Source organism: Dendrobates tinctorius, unplaced genomic scaffold (genome assembly GCF_039654945.1).
Source record: "Dendrobates tinctorius isolate UK_male_01 unplaced genomic scaffold, ASM3965494v1 ptg000064l, whole genome shotgun sequence".
NCBI classification, from domain to species: Eukaryota; Metazoa; Chordata; class Amphibia; order Anura; family Dendrobatidae; genus Dendrobates; species Dendrobates tinctorius.
The window spans coordinates 11,310,425-11,332,578 of record NW_027361732.1 but is presented as its reverse complement, the minus strand read 5'-3'; the positions used below and the strand labels follow the sequence as shown (position 1 = coordinate 11,332,578).

Below are 22,154 nucleotides of genomic sequence, written 5' to 3'. Positions count from 1 at the left end.
ATTAAGCCGGGTTATTAATAGACAGGTGTCAATAAGACACCTATCCATTATTAATCCACTAGTCTGAAAGGGTTCAAAATACACACGGACATTAATTAGAAAATATTTTAATGAAATAATGACAGTTTTGACCAAGTTTATTACACAGCCTATCCAACTGAAGCCATCGTTCTCCTGTAAAAAGAATTAAAAAAGAAGCAACAATATCCATACCTCTCCGCTGTTCAGTCATGTCCCCCACTGCAATCCATCTGAAGGGGTTAAATAGTTTACAACCGGGCGCGGTGCTAATGCTACTGGCCTGGCTGTAAACCACGGAGGAATGAAGGAAAACCTGTCTGCACAGACGCCCCGGCTGACCGAAGATAAGCTGATTTAGCATGGGAAAGTTTCTGAACATTTTCCCACGCTCCTGAGTTCACATCAGGTCAGGTGGGGACTCTGCGCAGCCTCTGTGTCTACCACTGACGTTACTGAGGCTGCGCAGAGTCCCCGCCTGACCTGAAGTGAAATCAGGAGTGTGGGAAAATGTTCAGAAAATTTCCCACGCTAATCAGTTTATCTCCGGTTAGGGCAGTCTCACACGTCTAATAATTCTGGTACCAGAATAAACTGTACCAGAGCTATTCGTGTCCGTGTGGATACGTGGTACATCCGTGTGGCACACGTATGGTCCCCAGCTGTATATTTCGTCTGGTTGGTTCACAAACTGAGGGGTACTCCACGTCGGCTTTTCATTCATTCTGCTCTCCTGCTCGCTATTGCCGGCAGAGCAGGAGAACAGAATGACAGCTGCGTTCAGCACCAGCTGCCGGGAACAGCGCTTACAGTAGCGCTTCTTCCCCGGTAGCCGTCCGTGAGCACGAGGACAGTGTGAACTGTTCTTCGTGTGCACATGTTCCGCATTTTTTCGGAACGTGCACTCCCACGAACACTGACATGTCTCCGTGATTTTCTCATGGACCGTGTGTCCGTGAAAACATGCTGACATGTGCAGAGACACATTCATTTTAATGTGTCTACGTGTGTCAGTGTCTCCGGTACGTGAGGAAACTGTCACTACACGTACCGGAGCCACTGACATGTGAAAGCGGCCTTAGGTGGTTCTGCACTATATATTTTAGGAACCACATAGATCCCAACACTGCTTTAGGCCTCTTTCACACATCCGTGTCTCCGTTATGTGTGGTGACAGTTTTCACAAGTACCAAAGACACTGACACACGTAGACCCAATGAAATGACTGGGTCTGTGCACATGTCAGTGTGTTTCCACAGACCGTGTGTCCATGGCAAAGCACGCTGACATGTCCGTTTTTTACCATTAGCACGGGCCGCAAAACGTCCCACACATGTGCACATGGAGAACACACGTTGATGTCATCAGTGTGACACCCATCGGCACAGGGTTAGAAGCACTATAGTAAGGGGGACCCCACACCGTTTTTTAAAATAATTTATTTAAATAAAAAAACAGCATGGATACCCTATTCTTGATAACCAAGCTTGCTGAAGCTGACAGCTGAGGGTTGCAGCCCCCAGCTGTGAGTTTTGCCAGGCTGGTTATAGAAACCTAGCTATGAACCCGTTCTACGCCCGGGTGGCGAGCATTTTAATTGGTATATGGTCTCGCATCCTGGTATGTGCTGCCACCCTCCTATCCTAGTACGCATGGCACCCCTCATTCCTATCCTGGTATGAATGGTACCCTCACCCCCCCAATCCTGTTATGCATGGAACCCCATTCTTCATCCTGGTATGCATAGTCCCCTCACCCCTCAATCCTGGTATGCATGGTACTCCCTCATCCCTATCCTGGTATGCATGGTCCTCACCCCCTATCCTGGTATGCATGGTCCCCTCACCCCCAATCCTGGTATGCATGGCCCCCTCACCCCCTATCCTGGTATGTATGGTCCCCTCACCCCCTATCCTGGTATGCATAGTCCTCTCATCCCCCAATCCTGGTATGCATGGTACCCCTCATCCCTCAATCCTGGTATGCATGGTACTACCTCATCCCTATCCTGGTATGTATGGTCCCCTCACCCCCTATCCTGGTATGCATGGTACCCCTCATCCCCCAATCCTGGTATGCATGGTACCCCTCATCCCCCAATCCTGGTATGCATGGTCCTCTCACCCCCCCAATCCTGGTATGCATGGCACCCCATTCTTTGTCCTGGCATGCATGGTCCCCTCACCCCCCAATCCTGGTATGCATGGCACCCCATTCTTCATCCTGGTATGCATGGTCCCCTCACCCCCCTTTTCGTGGTATGCATGGTCCCCTCACCCTCCTTTTGTGGTATGCATAGTCCCCTCACCCCCCCATCCTGGTAGGCATGGTCCTCTCACCCCCCTATCCTGGTATGCATGGTCCTCTGTCCTCTCACCCCCTATCCGGGTATACATGGTCCCCTCACCCCCCAATCCTGGTATGCATGGTACTCCCTTATCCCTATCCTGGTATGCATGGTCCTCTCACCCCCTATCCTGGTATGCATGGTACCCCTCATCCCCCTATCTTGGTATGCATGGTCCTCTCACCCCCCTATCCTGGTATGCATGGTCCCCTCACCCCCTATCCTGGTATGAATGGTACCCTTCATCCCCCAATCCTGGTATGCATGGTACCCCTCATCCCCCAATCCTGGTATGCATGGTACCCCTCATCCCCTAATCTTGGTATGCATGGTACCCCTCATCCCCCAATCCTGGTATGCATGGCACTCCCTCATCCCTATCCTGGTATGTATGACCCCCTATCCTGGTATGCATGGTACCCATCATCCCCCTATCTTGGTATGCATGGTCCTCTCACCCCCCTATCCTGGTATGCATGGTCTCCTCACCCCCTATCCTGGTATGAATGGTACCCTTCATCCCCCAATCCTGGTATGCATGGTACCCCTCATCCCCCAATCCTGGTATGCATGGTACCCCTCATCCCCTAATCCTGGTATGCATGGTACCTCTCATCCCCCAATCCTGGTATGCATGGCACTCCCTCATCCCTATCCTGGTATGTATGACACCCTATCCTGGTATGCATGGTGCCCCTCATCCCCCAATCCTGGTATTCATGGTACCCCTCATCCCCCAATCCTGGTATGCATGGTACCCCTCATCCCCCAATCCTGGTATGTATGGTCCCCTCACCCCCTATCCTGGTATGCATGGTACCCCTCATCCCCCAATCCTGGTATGCATGGTACCCCTCATCCTCCAATCCTGGTATGCATGGTACCCCTCATCCCCCAATCCTGGTATGTATGGTCCCCTCACCCCCTATCCTGGTATGCATGGTACCCCTCATCCCCCAATCCTGGTATGCATGGTACCCCTCATCCCCCAATCCTGGTATGCATGGTACCCCTCATCCTCCAATCCTGGTATGCATGGTACCCCTCATCCCCCAATCCTGGTATGCATGGTACCCCTCATCCCCCAATCCTGGTATTCATGGTACCCCTCATCCCCCAATCCTGGTATGCATGGTACCCCTCATCCCTCAATCCTGGTATGCATGGTCCTGTCATCCTCCAATCCTGGTATGCATGGTACCCCTCATCCCCCAATCCTGGTAAGCATGGTCCTCTCACCTCCCCTATCCTGGTATGCATGGTCCTCTCACCACCCCTAACCTGGTATGCATGGTCTCCTCACTCCTATTAAAACTACACATACTAAAAAAACACATTTATACTCACCCTTCTTTCCTGTGCTCCAGCGCTGTCACCACGTTCTGCTGGAGGCCGGGGGAGGAGTCTGGCACCAGAGTACGCGCATGCCCATAGCGCTGTCCGGCGCCAAATTGCTGAAGACACACTTGCATGGTACCCCTCATCCCCCAATTCTGGTATGCATGGCACTCCCTCATCCCTATCCTGGTATGTATGACCCCCTATCCTGGTATGCATGGTACTACCACTCATCCCCTAATCCTGGTATGCATGGTACCCCTCATCCCCCAATCCTGGTATGCATGGCTGCTCCTCATCCCCCAATCCTGGTATTCATGGTACCCCTCATCCCCCAATCCTGGTATGCATGGTACCCCTCACCCCCCTATCCTGGTATGCATGGTACCCTTCATCCCCCAATCCCAGTATGCATGGTACTCCCTCATCCCCCAATCCTGGTATGCATGGTCCTCTCACCCCCCTATCCTGGTATGCATGGTACCCCTCATCCCCCAATCCTGGTATGCATGGTCCTGTCATCCTCCAATCCTGGCATCATCATGCATGGTACCCCTCATCCCCAATCCTGGTAAGCATGGTCCTCTCACCTCCCCTATCCTGGTATGCATGGTCCTCTCACCACCCCTAACCTGGTATGCATGGTCTCCTCACTCCTATTAAAACTACACATACAAAAAAAAAAACATTTATACTCACCCTTCTTTCCTGTGCTCAGCGCTGTCACCACGTTCTGCTGGAGGCCGGGGGAGGAGTCTGGCACCAGAGAACGCGCATGCCCATAGCGCTGTCTGGCGCCAAATTGCTGAAGACACACTGCAAGTGTGTCTTCAGTAAAATGGCACCAGATTGCGCTATGCGTATGCGCGATTCCGGCCGCACTCCCGCCCCGGTCTCCGGCCAAAGAGAAGCGCCACGGCAACGCTCCTCCCGGTCAGGTAAGTATGTAAGTATGGCGTCGGAGATGGCAGTGTGCAGTGTGTACGGTACCGCCATCTCCGGCACCATATACACACTCCTCACCGCTGGCTGCCTCATTCTGTCTGGAGCCAGACTGCGCAGGCGCGTCGCGCTTGCGCTGTCTTTAAAGGCTTCGGACAGAGTGACGCTTACAGCGTTATATTATAGATAGGGGGAACCCACACCAGGTTTTTCATTCATTTATTTAGTTATAGCGCAGGTGGCGGGTGAGGAATACCCCCATCATCTGCTTCTGCTGTCACTGTTCTTAGCGGCAGCACATGTAGGTTGAATAAACGGACGTGTGAAACCGGCTTTATATTAAAATTTAGAATTAAAGTGTTTTTTGCGATATTGCCTGGACCATACTAATTTGTTGACCACAACTGAGTTTGCCAAACTGGGCTAACTCTACATTGAATGTTGTCTTCTTTGGTATAAGAAGCGTTACTGAGTTATCACTATCACAGGTTTGAACTGTGACTGCAGCCAAGTGTTGAAGCTCTGCGTATCTTTATTTGCAGTTTTTTCTTATTTATTTACATTTTCTGCTACTCTGTGATTGACAGGGCTCCACCCTCTGGGACTCTTGCAGGAGCACTGCATTCATGTACAAGCATGGAGCTCCATTCACTTGGTGGAGTGATGTTGATGAACAAAACTTCTAGGCTGAGCCAGCCATACAAGCCGATATGCCTGTGTAAACAAGAAGAGATAGTCATGATCTCACTTTACTGAGTGTTAGGGATGACAGAGGTTGGACTTTCTCAATCAAATGTCAATGGCTTTTCCTAAGAGCTCATGCAGACGACTTTAGTTTTGATCCGAGTGTGATTCATACCAATGTTATTCAATGAGGCAGTGTGCATGTTCGAGTTTTCCCTCAGACCTCCAAAGAAATCGCCACATGCACGATTTGCCTCCGATATTCAGATTTCGTTCACCCATTCATGTCTATGGATCCGTGGAAAACGTCGGACCGCACTTGGATGACATCTGAGTGCAGTTCCATTTTCATGGACTGACTGAACGTAGAAGGAGAAACTTTTTTTTAATTCTCCACATTCAAGAAAAGAAATAATCCTACCAATTTTCTTGGATGTGGAGAAAATATTTGTCTGTACCTGCCCTACGGATAGTCCATCATTGTTAAAATCCTTGTAGCTCCTCCAGTTGAGATACAATCATGGCCAAAAGTGATGGCACCCTTGAAATTATTCTACAAAATTAAGTATTTCTCCCAGAAAATGATTGCAATTACACATGTTCTTTTGCTTCTGCTCAATGGGCCTCATGATATATTAATGTACTGTGCGCTGGCGCTCCTCCACCGGCAGGGACATCTCAGCTCAGGAAACTTTTCTGGTTCTGCACAGCTGTCAAAACAGCAGCACAGCTGTCAAAACAGCAGCGCAGCTCCAGGGTTACCTCTGCCTCTTTACAATAACATCATCATGTATGCGCTGGCATGTATGCGTGCCATTCTCCAGGATTCCGGAAGTGGAGCTGTGCCTGCAGGGGATCATCCGAGAGGTAAGTATGAAAAACTTTTCTTTTCTTTTCTTTTTTAATAAATGTAATTAAATGGGTGGAGGAGCAAATGATGATTAATAGAGGGTGGTGGACCGGTGACAGTGAATGATGATGTACTGAGGTGGGGAAGCGCAAATACTGATGAATTGGGGGCAGGGAAGAGCAAATTATGAATTGAAGGTGGGGGTGGGGAGAGCAAATGATAAACTGAAGGTTGGGGTGGGGAGATACAATAATAATGATTGGGGATGGGGGGCAGTAAATTATAATGAAATAAGGGTGGTAAAGTAAATGATTGAGACTGGGGAAAAACAAATGAATGGAGGGTGGTGGCAGCAAATAATAATACATTGAGGGTGGGGGAGAGCAAATGATGATTTGAGGATGCTGGAAAGCAGTTGATATGGAATAGAGGGTGAGGGTGGGGAGAGGACATGACGTAATGAATTAGGCCGGAGGGGGACATGTAAATATAATGAATTGGGGGAATGGGAGTTACCGACTGGGGGGCATTCAGAATGCAGGAGTGTGACTGGTATTTAATTTAAGGAAAGGGAACAGGTGCTAATTAATTTATATAGTTGTTGATTGTTGAAAGTGGCTATTTATAGTTAGTGGGAGCGCAGTGGTGGATTACAATTTATATTTGGAATGCTGGGTTGCATAATAATGCATTATATATAAGTGGTGTGTGCACGTTTGTATTCAGCTTCATAGTGTAGAAGTTGGGGTAAAAGTGAGGAATGTGCTCTGAAAGCAGTGCTCTAGATTAGAGTTCCCCAACTCCAGTCCTCAAGGCCCACCAACAGATCATGTTTTCAGGATTTCCTTTGCATTGCACAGGTGAAGCAAATCTCAGGTGCAGATAACTACTGCACATGGCCAAAATTCCTGCCCCGCAGTGTGAATAAACCATAAGCGACTGCGGGGCCGGATCTCTGGCCGCTGACGTCATGACAGAGGACGGGTGATGGTAACCAAGAAGACATAGTACAGCGCAGGCGCCATGATTTGAAAATAAAGATTTGGAGGCGGAGACACAATGCAGGAATACATGAGTGATGGATGCGAGGCGTCTCTGTCAGATGGGGAAAGACCTGCCCCCTGACAAATATCAGGTATGTCTGACCAATTTTAAAAACGATTATTTCTGCGGTGCAAGGTACCCTAAATAAAAGAGCCACCTTGACAATATGCAGCATTAGTGCTGCACAAGGTGGCTCTTTTACTTAAAAATGCCTGCGGGTGGTGACAGGTTCCCTTTAAGTAAACATATAGGTTGTATGAGCACGGGACTATGGGATGGAGGATAATCATTATAATTTGTTATAACTAACCACCGCTAGTTACTATGCCCTGGCAATGCCAGACTTTTCAGGTAATATATTTATAAACAGCATAGAATGAATTGAATTACAATGCAAAGAAGCAGTGTTATCACTCACCAGTCTGCAAATGTTGGCTGTAATCCTGCTGTATGGAGGCAGAATGGGGTTTAGGCCTGTAGTATAATGATCCCTGGCTTTAACTTATCAGCTTCCGCATATATACTGTATATGTATATATAGGGTAAGTAAGAGTCTTCACCATAGCGAATAGCATCAAGAACACAATCTGTCAAAGGACACTGTCTGCAGTGTTGGAGGAGGACACGATGATAGATCTGAAGCATTCCCTGAAGTGCCTCCATGGTTCCGTCACAATCTCCTCCCGAAATTACCTAATTTCCGGTCAGCTTCCAGCACGTCACTTCCGGTGGAACGTCAAGTGCTCCTCGGGGCTCCGTCGTGTACTCCTGTGTCCGCGGGAAAAGTAAGCTCCCAGCTGGGGCAGTGAGGCAGACTCTCTCTCAAAATCGGGACTGTCCTGCTGGGAGGTATGAATGCTCCCCGCCATACACCTTGTACACGTATGGCTCCACACACCACATACACACACGGTTCCGCTTTTTATGCCTTGTACACACACGACTCCACTCAGTACACACATGGCTCCACTCCGTAAAACTCATACACATGCGGCTCTGCTCCGTACACCTTGTACACATGTGGCCACGCTCCGTAAACCTTGTACACACATGGCTCCGCTCCGTACACACACGGCTCTGCTCCGTACACCTCGTACACAAACAGCTCCGCTCCTTACACATCTCTACTCAGTACAACTCATACGCGTGCGGCTCTGCTCCGTACACTTCGTACACGTGCGGCTCTGCTCCGTACACCTCGTACACGTGCGGCTCCGCTCCGTACACCTCGTACACGTGCGGCTCCGCTCCGTACACCTCGTACACACGTGTGGCTCTGCTCCGTACACCTTGCACACGTGCAGCTCTGCTCCATACACACACGGCTCCACTCCGTACACACACGGCTCAGCTCCATACACGTCGTACACGTGCGGCTCCGCTCCGTGCACCTTGTACACGTGCGGCTCCGCTCCATGCACCTCATATACGGCTCCGCTCCGTACACCTCACACACACACGGCTCCGCTCCATACACCTCACACATGCGGCTCCGCTCCGTACACCTCATACACACGTGGCTCCGCTCCATACACCTCACACACACGTCTCCACTCCGTACACCTCTCACACACACACACGGCTCCGCTCCGTACACCTTGTACACACACGGCTCTGCTCCGTACACCTCGTACACACACACGGCTCCGCTCTACACTTCGTACACACACAGCTCCGCTCCTTACACCTCGCACACACATGGCTCCGCTCCGTACACCTCGTACACACACACAGCTCTGCTACATCCACCCTGTAAACTCCCCTGACCCCACACATAAACTTACTTCCCCTCATCCAGCACGATGACAACCAGCACAGCAGAGTCCTGTGTAAAACAAGGGCTAGGGCTGTGCACAGGACCTATGATTAGGTCACAGGAGGGGAGGAGTCAGGGGTCACATGATCAGGGGGCCCTGACTCCTTCCCTCCTGTGACTTCATCAATTACAACAAGCCTCTTGCACGACAGCAGCACCAGCGTGCAGAAGAGGCTAAATTGTAGGTGCTGCGGGTAGAGGAGCGCATAATGCCGTGGCCCCTGCTGCCTGCCGCTTGAGCAGCTGGCTCAACTCAAATCATTATAGCTGCGCCCCTGCATGCGGTGATGGAGGCTGGAGGGGCCCCCTCTCCCCCGGGGCCCCCGCTCAATGCACGGGCGGTAGGTCCACCCCTGTGTAGAGATATAGGTAAATTTGTGATTGCGGATAGCATAATATTTGTATGCTGGTGAAAAGTGGGCCCCGCAAAGTCAATATTATTGGTGGGCCCTTGGCACCCCAGTCTGACACTGAACGTGTGTATAACAAAACGTGTTATTGCAATACTTTTCTGGGGGAAATACTACATTTTCTGGATCAATTTCAAGGATGCCAACACTTTTGGCATGGCTGTATAGAGACAATTCGGATTTTAAGTATTTGGTAGTAGCTTCATGTTGACCTATGTGGTTTATGCATCTACCTAGAAGACATACCTCCTCAAAAGGTCACCTGTATGAAAAGACTAACATGACCCACACTAGATTTGTGTAGGCCTATAACTTTCACCAGTATATGAGTAGTGTAATCTAATTTACCACCATATTCCAAAATAGTGTTGAGAAATATAAACTGATGTTACACACAATGGATACATTTTACATTACAGAAGTGTAGAGAGAAATTAGATTTGCTTAGGATATCAGTGTTATTGTGTCACTGGAGTCACAGGTTTAAGGCAACTTGTATAAACTATTATGTAGCAGTAACAGAAGATGAAAGCGTGAACAGTTGCAGAAGCTGGAGCTATTGTAGTTGCATGTTTGGCAGTTACTATAGTTACTTCTTTGTCTCTGATCAGGGATGACTTTACATATAATTGTTGAATAAATACAGACACTTCAAGTGCAACATTTGTGAAACGGAGTTGCTTCATCCTTGGAACATTAACTAAACGCTCTTGGCAACTCTGGCCAATTTTGCCAAAAAAAATTCATACTGACTAAGGAATGGATGTTACACCAATCTCAATGACGCTTGTTGAAGTACACCGGCCCGATTCATTAAGCATCCTGCAGGGCTTAATAAATCAGACATGCCTAATACATACAGTGGGTACTGAAAGTATTCAGACCCTTTTAAATTTTTCACTCTTTGTTTCATTACAGCCATTTGGTAAATTCAAAAAAGTTCATTTTTTTTACTTATTAATGTACAGTCTGCAAATTTATTAAAAAAGAAAAATTAAAATATCACATGGTCACAAGTATTCAGACCCTTTGCTCAGTATTGAGTAGAAGCACCCTTTTGAGCTAGTACAACCATGAGTCTTCTTGGGAATGATGCAACAAGTTTTTCGCACCTGGATTTGGGGATCATCTGCCATTTTTCCTTGCAAATCATCTCCAGTTCCATCAGGTTGGATGGTAAATGTTGGTGGACAGCCATTTTCAGGTTTCTCCAGACATGCTCAATTGGGTTTCTGTCAGGGCTGTGGCTGGGCCAGTCAAGAATGGTCACAGAGTTGTCCTGAAGCCACTCCTTTGTTATTTTAGCTGTATGCTTAGGGTCCTTGTCTTGTTAGAAGGTGAACCTTTGGCCAAGTCTGAGGTCCAGAGCACTGTGGAAGAGGTTTTCATCCAGGATATCTCTGTACTTGGCCGCATTCATGACTCTTTCAATTGCAACCAGTCATCCTGTCCCTGCAGCTGAAAAACACCCCCATAGCATGATGCTGCCGCCACCATGTTTCACTGTTGGGATTGTATTGGGCAGGTGATGAGCAGTGCCTGGTTTTCTCCACACATACCACTTAGAATTGTCACCAAAAAGTTCTATCTTCGTCTCATCAGACCAGAGAATCTTATTTCTCATAGTTTGTGTGTCCTTGATGTGTTTTTTAGCAAACTCTTTGCGGACTTTCATATGTCTTGAGGAGAGGCTTCCATCGGGCCACTCAGCAATTAAGGCCCGACTGGTGGGGGGCTTCAGTGATAGTTGACTTTGTGGAACTTTCTCCCACCTCCCTACTGCATCTGTGGAGCTCAGCCACAGTGATCTTGGGGTTCTGCTTTACCTCTCTCACCAAGGCTCTTCTCCCGCGATTGCTCAGTTTGGCTGGACGACCAGGTCTAGGAAGACTTCTTGTGGTCCCAAACTTCTTCTATTTAAGGATCATGGAGGCCACTGTACTCGTGCACATGTGACTTAAATATGAGTGTCTCAGTAATGGGTCTGAATACTTGTCCATGACCATGTGATATTTCAGTTTTTCTTTTTTAATAAATTTGTAAACATTTCTAAATTTCTGGGTTTTTTTCAGTCAAGATGGGGTGCAGAGTGTACATTAATGAGAAAAAATGAACGTTTTTGAATGTACCCCAATGGCTGCAATGAAACAAAGAGTGAAACATTTTAAGGGGTCTGAATACTTTCTGTACCTACTATAGTGTGTGCTGTCGCCAGGAATGTAAGCCAGCTGGGGGTTGGAGTACAGTTTATTTCTGGATTGCGGTATGCAACTTTTGTGACATAGCTCATGATGAATTTGATGCCCCATGCTAAATCAATATTGGCATAGCTGTTGGGGATTGGCATGTAAATGACAAAAGTCACACCATTTTTGCACAACTACCAAGTTGCGCAAAAAAGTTGAGACATATTACAGTTTTTTCTCAAGATTTCTGGCATACGCACCTAATGCGTTTCTGAAGCTGCCTGCACCAAAATGCATAATTACAATCTTCTCTGATTATTTTATTTTTGCTGCTTTCTTTGTATGTTTTCCCCTTTATTTGATGCGTTTTTAGTGCAGATTTAAAGCTGTGTTATATAATGTTTTGTGGTATTTTTTAATTTTGCACGTAAAAACAACTGCATTTTTTTTTCCATAGAAGCCGATAGAGAAAAGAATATACAGTTCAAGAGCGTATTTAAACGCACTATGAGCATTAGTTAACTTGAAATCATATAAACTTTGTTTGGACAGTTTAATGCAGCAGTTTTTCTGCACAAAAAGCGCAGTATTTACGTTAAAAGGCAATTATGCATATCTGTGGTAAAGTCTTAGGACACATTATGAAGATATATATCTTCATGTTGGTTGTTATACACTGGTTGTACTGGTTCTATTGACTTTATGTCAGCTTCTGTATCTAGACTTTTGCCCTAGACATTTTACATGTTGGTCATCATTAGTTACCCATACTAGTACTCTTTGTTAGTTCAAAGTACTTGATTAATCTCATGAATTTATCAAACAGTATTTGACTTGTGGCATTATGCTCCATGTGATTCACCTACTAATTTTCAAATTGTTTCATATGTCGTAGAATTATTATCCTACCTGACTGCTACCGGTTACTGTGTTGGTCCAAAAAAAAGCTGATTTCATACATTTTTTTTTGTTTGAAAAAATTTAAAATACTTTTCTTTGTTTAAAATCATATCATTTTTATTGAAACACCATACACAGATTATCCATTTTCCAAATAGCTCATACAAATTTCACAATATACAGAAAAATATAATACTATGCTAGCAATAAAATATATAAAGTGCTCTCAGTGTAAGGATGCTAGCAATGGTATGGCCCAAATCCAAAAAGAATAGAATCACCAAGAAGTGATTTAAAGGGAACCTATTAATAAAATTGTGGTTAACCACTGCCAGGATGCTCGGGGGCACTTAAATTCCAGACATTACTCTTTTGAATTCACTTGATCAAACTCCCATGTCCTGCCCCTAATAGTGATATGGGTGATGCAGCAACCACTTTGTCTTGATGTCCCAGTCGGGACAGTAAGCACTGACTTACCGTACATGCAAGACAAGACTTGAGTCTAGGTAGGCTGAGTGTGCGAAGAGTGAAGAGACTGTGACTAGTAACCAATGAGTTGGCTATTAACAACAGCATGTGATGGTTGGCTACATAGGTTTTTAATTCGAGATTACTATGATATTCTTGATCTGTGATTAGAATAGGTCATCAGTATCAGATCAGTGAGGGTCCAACACTCTGAAGCCCTGTCGATCAGCTATTACCATATCCGGCAATAGGCAGACGTAAAAAGTGTGAATCCACAATATAATATTTTGGATGGGAACTCCTTAGTGAATATAGGTGCTTGGATGGGGTCCCAATCCATCAGTATCAAATAGAAAAAGAATCTGTCACTCATATGAATATGGCGATGAAGGCGATTTTGATGGTGTGGTCCATTGTGTATAAATTAGTAACGTTTCGGTTGACTTTGACCATTATCAAAAATACACATTAGGAAGACCACAGAGGTAGCAGTGAGGCAGCACAATGAGTGATGTGATCTACGTGTGGAGGCAGAGTGCTCCAGTTTATGAAGCAGAACACCACAGCTCTGTATATTGTTTTGTAGCCACTCTCGGGTACTGCAGATTAGCTTCTATTCACTGTTACTTTAGTAATAGCTGATCGATGTGGGTGCAAGGTGTCAGGCTTCCACCAATCTGATGATAAGGATAGGTCTTCAGGATCTTAATTGTGGACAATTCCTTTAAGTAAGGCTTTTCTCTTATACTTGAGTGTGGAAGCTGTATAATATTGAGCTTCTGGTATTTCTTCGATCAATTATTTTGATACTTACCTGGATTAACTTCCTCTTATGGTTGACTGATGATCTGGCTGTCTGTATGTTCCAGCCTACACTGTACACTATGACAGTCCAGAGAGCCTTCCAACCAAACTCTGCTCAACTTGCTTCAGCTGTCTCTATATTCTAGGTAATATGAATTACAAAGTCTGAGTGCATCTGGCATTGCTGCCACTTTCCTCCATGCTTCTGTCATCTACCTGCTTATTGTCTTGTACACCCAGCGCCCGTTCCCGCTCCTGAGGATGGCAGTGTGTGAAGACAAGTCACTACTCTACCAATGATCTTCTGACCTAATAAGCTTACAAGGTGAATCCTTGCCAAAAATAGGAACAGGTCCAATAATAAAAAATCAGCCAACATTTCCGTTAAGAAATGTCTTCTTGAATCCCTGTGATTGGTTTTCTCATGTTTTTTTTTACATGAAATCTACAGATTGAATGCACCCTTAAATTGAACATGAGGTTCTCAGTAGAAGCTATTATTCTCTATACTGAGTTTCACACGGAGCATAAACATTGAAGTGGAGTTTATTATAGTAAGAAAATATTGTTTCACGTGTTCTTTGCCTGCGCCTTCCCTCTGCGGCTTTCACGGTAAGCCTTTCATTACAGTTATTTCAATGATCAGATTAATCTGCCACTGGCACCCAAATGTGTAATATATATTTATAGTTAAATACTTAAAGAGGATCCCCTCCCCAGGCTCCAGGATTATTCAGAATTCATTCCCTTAGTATATGTGTGACAATTACTAAGTAATTCTGTTTTGATATTAGTAGTTCAGTTGCTCGTAGTTTATAATATTTTTTTCTTCATGTAATGGAATAGGCATGTTGCAAGGAAAAAATATACCTGTAATTGATGGTGATCTTCAGCCACACTGGATTAGGATTAAACCTGGGTAAAGAACCCCCTCACACCTTCTCTATGGCAAACAAGGCCGATCCACTAAAGGAGAAGGAATATGATTCCATAATGATCCATTAGTGGGTTAGAGAGCTGTCTTAAAGGAATCTGTCAGTGGGATTTCACCTCCCAAACTATTTTATGTAGCTTATTCAAAGACAAGTCCAACAGTACCTTTACATTTCCATTCATTTTTTCTGTTACTGAAAAACAAATGTTTGAATTGATACACAAATGACTATGGTAAATCTGAAGCCTCTATCACTCCAACTCTATTCTCCGGCCAGTGCGACCGCCTCCTGCTTGACTAACAGTCTCTGTCCTGTGTGACTTCAGGCAAAGGATCCATCAATCAATCAGGAGGAGATGATGCTGGGCGGAGAGTAGAGCTGGTGTGACAGATGCTTCAAATCTACATCCTCATCAATTCAAACTCTGATTTCTCAGCAAGGGAAGAACAGACTGGTGATGTAAAGGTATTGTTGAACTTTTCATTGAAAGAGCTACATTCACATATAAATCGTTTGGGGTGTACAATCCTGCTGACAGAGACAGAGTCTTTTTAAACTATGGTGTCATAACAGAGATGAATCTCTTCTCCACCGTAGACTTGCCAATGTTGTTTACAGTGACCTTCATATTTTTACAAGCCTTTACAATTTTTACCCAGTAATTTCCATATACACATAATTTTAAGGTGATATTAATGCAGGTATTTGGTAAGTCTTTGTTATGTATAGGAGAAATTTAGAATAGCCTGGTAAACATGATCCAAAAGCAGGCTCGGACTGGCCCATAGGGTAACAGGGGAATCCTCCGGTGGGCCCCTATGCAGATCTAGGCCACCAACCCCAATTTATGTGCAGTACTTTGTATAATTCACTTGATTCACTATGTACAGAAAAAAAGCAGCATCTCATCATTCATTAACCAAACTACCCAGTTTATTATTATATAGAGATACAGGTAAATTTGTGAACAAGGGTAGTGTAATATTTGTATGCAGGTGAAAAGTGGGCCCCCAAAGTCAATGTCACTGGTGGGCCTTGGCACCTCAGTCCGACACTGTCCAAAAGCCTTACCTTCTCAGAATTACTCCAGCGTGATTTATATTCTCAGATTAGGTGCATTCAGGATCTACATGATTTGTGACAGTTCCTGAAATGCACTAAAAGTTATGACAGTTGTTCCATATTCATCTTAATCCATCGGACATGCTTATCTTATGTGTCTTAAGGGTATTGCAGGGTAATCTCAAAGGAAGACGTCACTATGGGAACATGAATGACACGTTTCTAGCAGTGAGCATACAGTGTGGCACTCGGTTAGCTTTTTCTTTGTTAATCATGGATGCCCTGTGAGGAATGGATCATTCATGTAATAAAGGAAATATTTCAGATGAAACAAAATTTATGGGTGGTAAATATTTTTGTAAAAACCTGTTAGGATCTCAGAACCATTATAGCTTAAGATAAAATTACTCTGTGATATTACTGCTGTGATATACAGTATGCTGCAGGCTGGAATACCACTTTAAAATGAAAATGAATTAAAGGGGCTGTCTGGAATATGAAGGGAGGATTAATTACTAAATTTTGAGAGCATCCAGTCAAGACTTTTGGCCATGAATAAGGCATAACCTGCTGTAACATGCAGCCTAGATTATGGGCTCCTGTATTGTTTGATACCTTATTTTAGCCATGATGGAATAAGCGTTATGTCTTATTTGATTATCTCTGCGTTGATGGTCTCTTCTAAAGCCCCCGTTACACACTGCGATATCGCTAGCAATATCACTGTAAAGTCACCGATTTTGTGACGTTGCAGCGATATTGCTAGCGATATCGCTGCATGTGATACTTACCTCCGACCGGCTCCCCCGCTGGTTATCGCTGATCGCGCGAGAAGCTGCTGGACCATTCCTCGTTGGCCACTTCCTGCTGGGGCTTCCTGCTGTGACGACGAGCGACGCGTGGAGCCGGGCGGGAGGACGCAGGATCGCCGCGTCTGACAGGTAAGTAGCGATCCCCGTCCCCTGCGATGTCGCTGGTGAGATATGCCTGTGTGGCAGCTCACTAGCGACCACCTAGCGATGCACCAGCGATCCTGACCACGTCATATCGCTAGACGGGATCGCTGGTGCATCGCTAGGTGTAACGGTACCCTAAGTCTGGTATTAAAAAGTTTGTAGATCCAGGCAGATGTCAATGTAAGCTGTGAGTCCTCAACACACTCGTGTTGAGCTGATGTTTGGTACATGTTCATACTAAGAAGGTTAATAATGTTATTATCCTCTCTTCATAGGGCCCATAATTACATAAGAACTATAGAGATGTGGACCTCCATGTAAGACCTACAAAGAGAGCTACTGCAAATCATGCCCCCTGTAGGCTGCATGGGAGCATGGCTGCACGGCTCAGAACTTACGGTACTCCTTGGTCAAGGAAGGTCTGTTCCCTCATCTTCTCCCCAGCAAACTTCCATTATTAATCAGGCAAAGTGCTCATGAATTGTCCTGCCTGATCATAGAGAACACTGTGTAGACATAAAGTTACAGCTGCAAAGTCCTCTCTATCTCCTCCCTGCATGTAGTTGTATAATTATCTGTGATCAGATTATCCTTCTTTTTAAAGCCTCTAGGTTACAGCCAGGACATTTTGAGAGCCTAAAATGATGAGTAAAGGTCCTGTCACACTAAGAGATATCGCTAGCAATATCACTATAACTTGTGACATTATAGCGATATTGCTAGCGATATCGCTGTGTCTGATACTTACCTACAACCCGCTCCCCCGCTGGTTATCGCTGATCGCGCGAGAACGTCCTGGACCGTTTCTCACAAGATGCTTTTCCAGAAGGATTTTGGCTTACTCATGTACATTTGGGTCTCCTGCCATAGCATTTCCTTTCATTCAAATGTCGATGGATAGTTCACGCTGACACTGATGCTCCCTGAGCGTCATGGGTTTTAAACTTCTTGATTACGTTGTGCACCGTTCACAAAGAAACTTCAAGATCTCTGGAGATGAACTTGTAACCTTGAGATTGTTGATATTGTAGAACAATTTGGGTTCTCAAATCCTCAGGCAATTCTCTTCTTCTCTTTCTATTCTCTATGACTAGTGTGGCACACACAGACACATAATGCAAATACTGAGTCAACTTCTCTTTTTATCTGGTTTCAAGTGTGATTTTCATATTGGCCACACTTGTTACTTGCCACAAGTGAGTTTAAACGAGCATCACATAATTGAAACAAAATTATTTACCCACAATTTTGGAAAAGTACCAACAATTTTGTCAGGCCCATTTTTGGGGATTTGTGTGAAATCCCCAAAATGTATGAAATGATGTCCAATTTGCCTATTTTCTCTGTTGTTTTTTTTGTGTCGTTCTAATGCCCACAAAGGAAATAAACATGTGTATAACAAAACATGTAATTGCAATAATTTTCTTGGAGAAATAGTTCCTTTTCTGGGACAATTCTTGCGTCATCCACACAGTGTCCACCATGACGCTCATACACAGGCGCACATCTCTCTGCCCTGCTGAGAGGAGAGCAAAGTACTATAGTGCATATGCACCAGCTTTAACCTGCAGATCATTGGTGCTCTTTGGCCTTTCCCCGAAATTCAGTAGGTAGCTCTGCCCTCGGCAAGGCAGAGAGAAGTATGCCTGTGGAGGAGTGCCCGTGTGTGAGTATATTATACGCTATTTTGTCTACAAATAGCATTTACAAGCCGTGATCTTTCAAAAGCAGGTGCTACTAGATTGTATCCATGGAGGCTGGCCAAACTTTTACATCGGCCCATTTCCCTTTTTGTAAATTTTAAAATGTAAAAGATGACACTATATATATACAGTGTGTGTGTATATATATATATATATATATACTGTATTTATATATATATATATTTATATGAATTAAAAAATGGCTGTCATGACCAGATTGGCATACGCAGACGCCATATTGGCACTCATGACCGTCCCCCTTATTTGCATAAAACAAAAATATTGAGTACAACCTCTAAAAGTTTAAAAATAAATTCTATCGTATCCATTGTATACTCAGTACCAACCAACTTCCTACATACTGTGGCAAGACCTGTAGTATGATTTTTAGATGTATAAAGAGAAATTACATCAAATGATGCCAATATAATTTTCTCTCTCACCCATGACAGCACCACGGAGAGAGGGGATCCGCCCTTCAGGGACAGGAACCTACAGATAAAAAGGGCGGTACCTCGCCTCCGCCTTCAGTTGGGTTCCTGTCCCTGACGGAGGGACCCACAGGACGGTACCTTTCGTGTGTCCAGAATCCGGGGCCGGCCTGACCGGTGATGGCAGCGGGGAGGCCCCTGCCTCGGGAGGGTGCGGTGCCCGAAGCCGCCACTGCTGGGGCCGATGCGGGCTGCCGGGTGAGCGGGCGGGAGTGACGCCGGAGCCGCCGCTCCGGAGAGGAAGTCGGGGCTCGCGGGGACCCGGTAAACATGCGGGCGGCGCCGGGGTACAGAGGTGTACCAAGATGGCGGCCGCCCCGGAAGTAGAAGCCAGCTTCCGGGTCCCCAGAACCGGCGCATGCGCAGGAGCGCTCTCCCGGGGACCGCGGTGCAGGATGGGAGCGGTGACGCCAGCCGGGAAATTTTAAAATGGTGGCTGCACAAGCGCTCCAGGCTGGAGGCGATCCTGAAGGGGATAGTGACCAGCAACAGGAGCAGCAAGCCAGGCAGCAGCTTTAGCAGCAGCAGCACCACCACAATCATCGTCAAAAGAACGCAGTATGGATGGTCGTTCCAGTAGTCACTCCACGCAGCATAGCACGTCAGCTGCAAGGAGCAAATCGCCACCAGGAGAGCAGCCTATTCAGGACCTGACTCCATCTCCCGAATCGATACCTGCAGCCGCATACCTTTGGGTGAGTAATCTTCGTGAATGTTCACCATTGTATTTAAAGTTCCATTTCCCTTACTAGGGAAAGAAGGGGAAAAGAAAAGGGAGTGCCCCACTTGTGCTAGTCCCCTACCTATTTCTCGAGGAAAAAAAAACAAAAAACGGAGCCATGTACAAAAGAAATCCTCTGTTAGGAAACTCCGGATTTGGCCTCTGACCTAAAAGCTGCAATTAAATTGGAGGTCAGAGTGCCCTTACATCCCTTAAGCATAGGGACAAATCAAAAAAGAAAGACACAATAGTGACTTCCCAGTCGGATTCCTCGACATCGGGAGAAATCACGTCAAAACCATCAGATTCCAGTTCCTCATCCTCAGACGAGGAAACAGAGGGGCGTCACTGCTTCCCCCTAGACGAGGTAGACAGACTAGTGAAAGCGGTAACGTCTACCATGGGGGTGCTGGACCCTAGGCCTCATAAAACAGTCCAGGACATAATGTTCGGGGGACTGGGCTAGAAAAGGCGCGGAGAGTGTTCCCGCTAAATGAAAATGTGCGGGGTCTAATCAAAAAGAATGGGATAAACCGGACAGGGAAAACACCACGGACCCTTCCCTTAAAAGGGAATATCCCTGTGAGGAAGAGGGCCCGAAGCTCGATGTAGCTGTCGCAAAGGCCTCAAAAAAAAAAAAAAAGTTCGCCCTCCCCTTTGAGGACATGGGCACCCTCAGGGGTCCCCTAGATAAAAAGGCAGATACCTTTCTTAAAGGTGCATGGGAGTCAGCTGGAGGTAACCTCAGGCCAGCCATAGTGGCAACATGTACTTCGAGAACCCTAATTATTTGGGTGGACCAACTAGGAAAGGCCACCGGCCATTCTAGGCCGAGCGTAACTGCATTCGTCAGGTGGCGGCCACTAAGCAGCTTGAGCCTTGGCCGGAACCCGAATGGGAGACCAGCCCCAAAACTAAGAGAAGGGACGCCAAGGGATAAAATCCTAGACTCTATCCCAGTAATAAGGGGAGCGGCTGCCTTCCTAGCGGACTCATCGGCAGACTCAGTCTGGTTATCGTCCAAAGCAGCAGCACTCTCAAATGCAGCTAAGAGGCCCTTTCGGGATAGAAAGTTTCTTTAGCGGAGACAACCGAGAGAGCAAAAGTGGGCTGACAAGAGAAGAGATAGAGGGTTCCTCCTCGGCAACTTGTCCTGAGACAAAAAGCCCTCTAGGTGACAGTTTTCTCAGGGTGGGGGGAAGGTTAACCCCTTTTTCTCCCAGCCTGGAAAAGAATCTCAAACAACCCATGAATAGTAAACCCCTAATCCAGGAGGGCCTAAGGATAAACTTTCTCTCCCTCCCGCCTCAAAAGTAGGTAATGACTCCGCTAAGATCCAGTATGCAAGAGCAGGAAGCCCTAGGAAACGAAGTCCTAAGCCTGGTAGAAAAAGGAGCCCTTCAGGAGGTTCCCCTGCAGGGAAGGGGCAAGGGGTTTTACTCCCCTCTTTTTCCTGGTGACCAAGCCAGGCGGCAGATTTCGGACAATTATAAATTTAAAAAAAAAAATTTAAAACTTTAAAATGGAGTCAATCAGGTCCACCACCAAAATCCTGTTCCCGAACTGCTTCATCTCGGTGTTAGATATCAGCGACGCCTATTATCACGTCCCCATTCACAAAAACTCCAGGAAATATCCCAGGTTAGCTGTCTCGATAAAGGGCGAGATAAGATAACTCCAGTATAGAGCCTTGCCATTCGGAATATCTGTAGCTCCACGGGTATTTACCAAAATAGTGTCAGAGATGATGGCCCATATAAGGGAGCAAGACATAATAATAATAATCCCGTATCTGGGCTATTTTTTAATAGCAACCAGCTCGGCTCAAAAACGCTGGGAACAGAGGGACAGAGTGATGGACACTCTGCAAGGCCTGGGCTGGCTCCTGAATCTAAAAAAATCAAGATCGGAGCCCAGCAGAGTACAGGAATTCTTGGATCTAACATTGGACTCAAACATTCAAGAGTGCCGCCTCCCAGACCGCAAGAAGGAGAAAATCGCTCAAATTGTAACAAGAGCCATCCAAAATCCCTCCATGACATTAAGAAAAGCGATGTCACGACTAGGTTCTCTCTCCGCCTGCCTGCCAGCAGTCCAATGGGCTCAGTTACACACGAGAGATCTACAGTGGGATGTACTAGCCAACTAGTCTGCAGTAGGGGGACACCTAGAGGGTCGTATTACCCCAAATTCAAAAACTACTCATTCCCTAACCTGGTGGAAAAGCCAAGACAACCCTTCCAAAGGGATCCCCTGGGTAACAAAAATAACACACATAGTTACCACAGATGCCAGTCCCACGGGGTGGGGAGCACACATGAACAACGAAGTGGCCCAGGGTACGTGGGGAGTTCAAGAATTAGAAGCCTCCTCGAACCAGTAAGAGCTCTTAACAGTGGGCTACGCATTAACACACTTCTTACCCCTGCTCCGGGGTCATCATGTCCGCATATTTTTGGACAATCGAGTCACAATA

At 46.0% G+C, this 22,154-nt stretch overlaps 1 long non-coding RNA gene across 1 annotated transcript in view; it reads left to right on the top strand.

The window, feature by feature from the left end:
• The first annotated feature begins 7,105 nt into the window (after window positions 1-7,105).
• Window positions 7,106-22,154, top strand: part of LOC141094606 (uncharacterized) — a 33,777-nt gene continuing 18,728 nt past the window's right edge. Inside the window, exon 1 of the long non-coding RNA XR_012233121.1 lies at window positions 7,106-7,314. This is a non-coding gene — a long non-coding RNA (uncharacterized lncRNA). The remainder of the gene's footprint in view (window positions 7,315-22,154) is intronic.